Source organism: Saccopteryx leptura, chromosome 5 (genome assembly GCF_036850995.1).
Source record: "Saccopteryx leptura isolate mSacLep1 chromosome 5, mSacLep1_pri_phased_curated, whole genome shotgun sequence".
Taxonomy (NCBI): Eukaryota; Metazoa; Chordata; class Mammalia; order Chiroptera; family Emballonuridae; genus Saccopteryx; species Saccopteryx leptura.
The window spans coordinates 112,758,913-112,765,090 of record NC_089507.1 but is presented as its reverse complement, the minus strand read 5'-3'; positions in this window follow the sequence as shown (position 1 = coordinate 112,765,090).

Genomic DNA, 6,178 nt, shown 5'->3' with positions numbered 1-6,178 from the left:
AGAGCCATTGGAATGTCTCTACTATTGAAGAAATGCCGGAGGGTAATTTGTCTCTTCCACTACACCGGACACAGAAAGTGGAAACCCTGTACCACTTTCAGGCTGGATGCAAGTTTAAGCAGTTCCTTATCCAACCACAACAGAAAACAGTACCTTTGAGACATGGAGGGTCAGGCCACAACCATCCTGGAACAACATCCTCAGATGAAGGAAAAATGTGGGTCTTCAGAGCAGGACTGAACTCTACCATGACATTAGATTTTGGAGTGTGACCTGCCAGAAGCCTAGCCAACCTCATCCAATGTGGGGTCTCTTCCTATGGGAATCCACAGTGGTACGCATGCCTACATATATAACTACTTACATCAGAAAAAAGTGCATTAAGGCATGGGGTTAGAGAAAATGTAAAAGCTTGTGCAGGTGATGAAGCCTAAAGAAGAAAAACATTAGAGATAGTTCTGCGATGGGGCAGTGGCATCAGGCCGTCTAGAACATGACCAGGGTTTGCAGCTTGGGGAAAGGGAAGATACCCAGATGGTTGGCCTGGGAACCCCCAAGGTTCCAGTGTTTTGTCTGAGTGAGGACTGAGTTTAGAGCAGGCAAAAGATGGGGTCTGACAGCCACTCCTCTGGTCACAAAGTTTTGGAAGACCAGGCTTTTATGGATAGCTTTGCTGAAGTCGCAGAACCAATGTAATTTGTGTTCATTTGCAAAATGCAAGTACACATTTGATTTTCTTGAGAAAAATAATGAGCTATAGAGATGTTCACCTGAAACCTATGTACTCTTATTGCTCAATGTCACTCTGTTAAATTTAATTTTCTAAGTAAAAAAATAACAGCTGAGATAAAATTATGCTTCCTGTTTGAAAAACGTTTTAATATTTTGAAATGATTAACCATAATAAGTCATAATATAGCCACTGCAAGTACATGTTTTCTGCCTTTTTTAAAAGATATCTCTAGACAATTTTTCATAACAGGATTGTATGTCTAAAATATGTTTGAAAACTGACAGTGTGTTATACTTAATAAATGACATTCCAGAAATATAAATTTGACTAAGCTAAAAAGCATAAAATAAAAAATTTAAGACAAGCCCAAATGATCTTGAATGGAGTTGAAACAAATAGGATAGAAAATAAAAGCACCAATTATGATTTAAAATAGGAAGGTATGTTTGATAATTTTACCTTCTTAATATAAATACGATGCTAGCCTCTGTCAACAAAGGGGTTTGCAACAAAGTGGATATGCATTTTTACTGATACTCCTTAAGAAAGGTGGAGGGAGCCTTGGCTGGTTGGCTCATCGGTAGAGTGTTGGCCCGGCATGTGGAAGTCCCGGGTTCAATTCCCCATCAGGGCACACAGGAGAAGTGACCACCTTTCCCTTCCCCTTCCTCCTTCTCTCTCTCTCTCTTTTCTTCCTGCAGCCATGACTCAAATGGTTTGAGCAAGTTGGATGACTTGAGCAAGTTGGCCCTGAGTGCTGATGGTGGCTCCATGGTCTTGCCTCAGGTGCTAAAATAGCTCAGTTGCCCGAGCAATGGAGCAGTGGCCCAGATGGGCAGAGCATTGCCCTCTAGTGGGCTTTCTGGGTGGATCCTGGGTGGGGTACGTGTGGGAGTCTGTCTCTCTGCTTCTCACTTAATAAAAAAAAAAGAAAGAAAGAAAGGTGGAGGGAAAAGTAAACAGTATTATTTTATTCAAGAGACAAAACAGGTTTAAGAATATAGGAGGTGTTATGAAAAGGGAATGGATTTTGGGGTGTGTGTGTGTGTGTAATAAAATGGCCAAAATATTGAAAGGAATTTAATCTCCTGCCTCCCATGGGGGTCACTAAAAATAAAAAGAAAATAATCATATGGAAGCAGATGTTGGAATTTTGAGAAGGTTTTTATTACTGATTGACAGTTGTAAAGTTGACAAGAGAAAAAAAATTAAGTGGCTGAATAAATTTGCATTACTAATTGGACTAACTATTCAATTTCATGTATTTGTTTGAACGTCCTATATGATTTGACTGGTATGTGTTGGAAGAAGGGAAGATGGAAAACAAGACCAGTGGCCTTGGTCATTTTGAAATTAAACATTTTTATTATATTCATAATCATTCTGCTTTGTTTATATTTAATTACCTTAAAAAAATCATGCCATGGAGTATAAAAATGGAAGTGCAAAAGAGATGAGAAAAGTATCAGTCTCCCTCACTCCAATTACAGAACAGATTCTTAGAGGCAATTACTTTTAAATATTTATGTTATTGGCATTTTGCGATTATCTTCAAGCTGCAAAAATATTACTATTGATTATCACTCATACCTTTTTTTTCAGTAGGTAAGATTTTTTTTTGCTTAATAAAAGCCTTCAATTTTGCTCCCCCAGCTTCATATTTTGATTGCTATATCATCAGTTTTAGTTTCTTTAACATATACCTTGATAGTTACTTGGGTGATTTTGTACCTTTAAAGTTCAAGTCATCAACATTTCAGTTTTTTTTAAATTTGCTGTTTTTTAAGATGAGACTATTAACTTAAAATTCTTTTAATTGAATTTATTGGGGTGATACTGGTTAATATAACTACACAGGTTTTAGATGTTCAATTCTACAGCTCCATTTTGTGTGTTCACCCCTCCAAGTCAAGTCTTAGTTCATCACCATCTATCCCCCTAGATCCTGCCTCCCCACTGCCCTGCCGCCACAACCACCACACTGTTGTTTGTGTCCAAAAGTCTTTCTCTTTCTCTTTTTTTGGATCTGGAGAGCATTATGCCAAGTGAAATAAGCTAGTCAGAGAAAGACAAGTACTATATGATTTCACTCTTATGTGGAATCTAATAAACAAAATAAACTAACAAGCAAACTAGAGACAGACACATAGATAGAGTGCATCCTGATGGCTGTCCAGGAGTGGGGTTGGGTGAGCGGAGCATGGAGGGATAGAACAAAAAAGGAAAAAAAACAAAAACAAAAGAGAGAAGATATTAACTTGCTCAGTGTAACCTCTGCCTCTTCTCAACTTCCCAAATTCTGTCACATACTATTTTTGTTCAATAGCTAAACTTAAGTTGTTCATCCTGATTCTAACAATTGACAATCAATAGTATTTACATAATCATAACCAGGTGAATATATACATATGTTTTTACCCAGGAGCCAAGTAGTGTATCCTTGTTATCTTTGTTTCTCGTCAGTCTTGCTGTTTGATCCCTGTGCCATACACACAAAAACTTATTTATAACATCAAATAAAAAACTTTCCCCTTTTCATTTTTGCCTATCAGTTGTTTTTAATAAGTCACATTCTATTTTGGGTCATACTTAGATCATATCTTTATTGGACATGCTTTTGTTTTTCCTGGAGTTTGAAGTTGCTTACTGCTTTTCTTATTGAGATGCAAAATCAATACCATATTTGTTTCTAGCATCTTCCAAGTTCTTACAAACTGAATCCTTTCCTTGTAGTATACTCTGCTCTTAAATGAAAACATTCTTCTTAGAAGCAACTGGATTCCAGTTCAAACTTGGAAAGATAAATTGTAGGCATCCTGTAAGGCTAAGTAATTTTTTAATTGGACTCTTAGGCAGGTTTGTCATTTTTTGTATTTAACATCTTCTTTTTTTCCAATCTTTGTTTTGCTGGAGTACAACACCAAAATCTTCCTTACAAGAATGCTTTTAAGACAAAATTTATGAAACTTTTATCTAAAAAAAGTTATTTGTATTCATAGTTGACTTATATTTTGACTAAAAATATAATTTCAGTTTCTTAAATGTATCCTTCCATCTTAAAAAGAAATCTATCTTTTGTAATCTAGGCTACATTATTTTTTTGGGAAAAACTGGTTCTTGTTTGTTTATAGAAAATGTTTTGTTTTGTTTTAGTCTAGGAAATATTTTAGAATCTTATTTTGATATATTTAGTATTTCAATAATTAATAATTTTTTTAAATTTCATTTTTAGAGAGGAGAGGGAGAGACAGAGAGAAAGAGAGAGAGAGAGAGAGAGAGAGAGAGGAGAGACAGAGAGAGAGAAGGGGGGAGGAGCTGGAAGCATCAACTCCCATATGTGCCTTGACCAGGCAAGTTCAGGGTTTCGAACCGGCGACCTCAGCATTTCCAGGTCGACGCTTTATCTACTGCGCCACCACAGGTCAGGCTAATAATTTTTTTCTAGGTGTAGGTCTTTCTCAAATTCTTAATACATGGCCTTTACAAGTTTCTTTAAATCTGGAAACATTTAAAGTACTCTGTCTTATTTCAGTTTGGGGAATATTTATTTATTTCTTTGATGTTATTTTCCTATATTTTTCTTTCTATTTGACAGCTAGCTAGTAAGATATTGAATTTTCTCAATGAACACTTTATGTTGTCTAGTTAAGATCCTGGAGTGGTCCTCAAATTAAATTTTCCAGTCTTCTTTAGATTTTTATTTTTTTTATTTAACCCATCTTACTTAAAATTTTTTTCTTACTCCTTTTTTTTTGCTTCTTTGTTATTATTGCTTTTTCTTCCTTTACATAATATTTATTGAAACATTCTAATACTAAGTAGAGAAGGGGTTTTAATGTCCTTTTCTTATTTAAAAAAATTTTTTTGTTTCATTTCCACAAATACTTGCTTCTTTTAAGGTCAGTTTTATCCAGGTCTTTGTCTTTGATGCTGAGGGTTTCTTCCATTATCTAGTTGTCTTTATTTGTTCTTTCCTGTTTTATATTGAGAAGCTGAGATGACAGACAGAAGGTATGAGGTTGGAAGAAAAAATGCTTTTGTATGAGTGAGCAGGAAGCTGGCCTTTATCCTAGAGGTTCTCAAAAATGCCATTATAATTAATGCTTTTTTAGAATGACAATATCCATCTTAGGCACCATAGTTTCCCCCAAACTGGCTGTATTTTTTATTGAGGACAACTATTCAGTGTACTGCCTGGGGTTAAACTCCTGGTTTGCATAATGAGTTGGGAGACAGAATGTGTTGACAGGAAATCTGTGGTCCCCTCAATATTGAAAACGAATCGATTCATCCTTTAATTTTCCACCTTGTTTTCACCCCCCCCCCTCTGTGGTTCTAACTTGTAGCCTTATCCATCTAGTCCCCAACTTTTGTGTGACAAAGTTTACATTTTAAGTCTGATTTAACCATTTCCCTCCTTTTGTCTACTTTTCATCCTCTTTGTGGATTCCTTCTTTCTTATTCTTTTTGTTATTTATAACTTTGCATTCATTCACTCACCATTGCTTTAAAGTGCCTCAGAAGACGTGAGAAAATGTGTACCTTAGTCAGACATCTTGAGCCCGAAGACCTCAACCCTACAGTTACTTGGGGCACGTTCTTGAGGCGTGATTTTAATGTTACAATGTTTTTGTATTTCTGGTTATACTGATACCTCAACTTCACGTGGGACCACGAACACAATCTGTTCTCAATTAGATTCTATTCACTTAAGCACTTCTTACTGATGTGTCTCTATATATTTAGCTTAACTGTTAGCTTTCATTTATGGCAATTTGGAGGAGAGAGGTGCACTACAAGCCAGGTGATACTAGAGAAGGTGACAGTCTCAGCTAATGGCTGGGAACATACTCTAGTCCTCTTGTGGCCTGGAGGTAAATCACTGCCCAGCTGAAGAGCCCTTGGATTTCCTCAGCGAAGCACGGTCCAGGAGTATTGGGTTCCCAGACAACAGAGCTGTGGACAGAGGTGACAGTTTAGAACTGGAATTCTAATTGCTTATGGTAGCATGCATGGTTGACAACGAAGGAGACTGTAACAACAGTGTGTTTTTTCTCCAGCACTTTCACATAAGTCCTCCTCAGTGGCTGTCAGCCCTGAGAGATATATGACTTTTTCAGACTCGCCCTTATCCAACTTTACTCATTTACCCCGGAAGGGAATGAAGGAGGATTTGGGGGAAGAGATAGATCACCTTCCCCTCCCTGGCTGCTTCTTAAAATAACACATGTTCAACACATTTATCAACGCTGTTAAATAAGGTAAACAAGTGCACATGCAGAATTTTGCCTCCGCTCCTCCCCCTCCCCCATTTAACACGAAGAGAGAGTTCCATGCATTGAGAGAGAGCCGTGGCTGGATGCAGGCCCAGAAATCTGGAAAGTGTATTATGTGGTGTCCCGGCGGAGGAGCACTTGGCCGCCAGCAGCTGTGATCCCGGGTTTC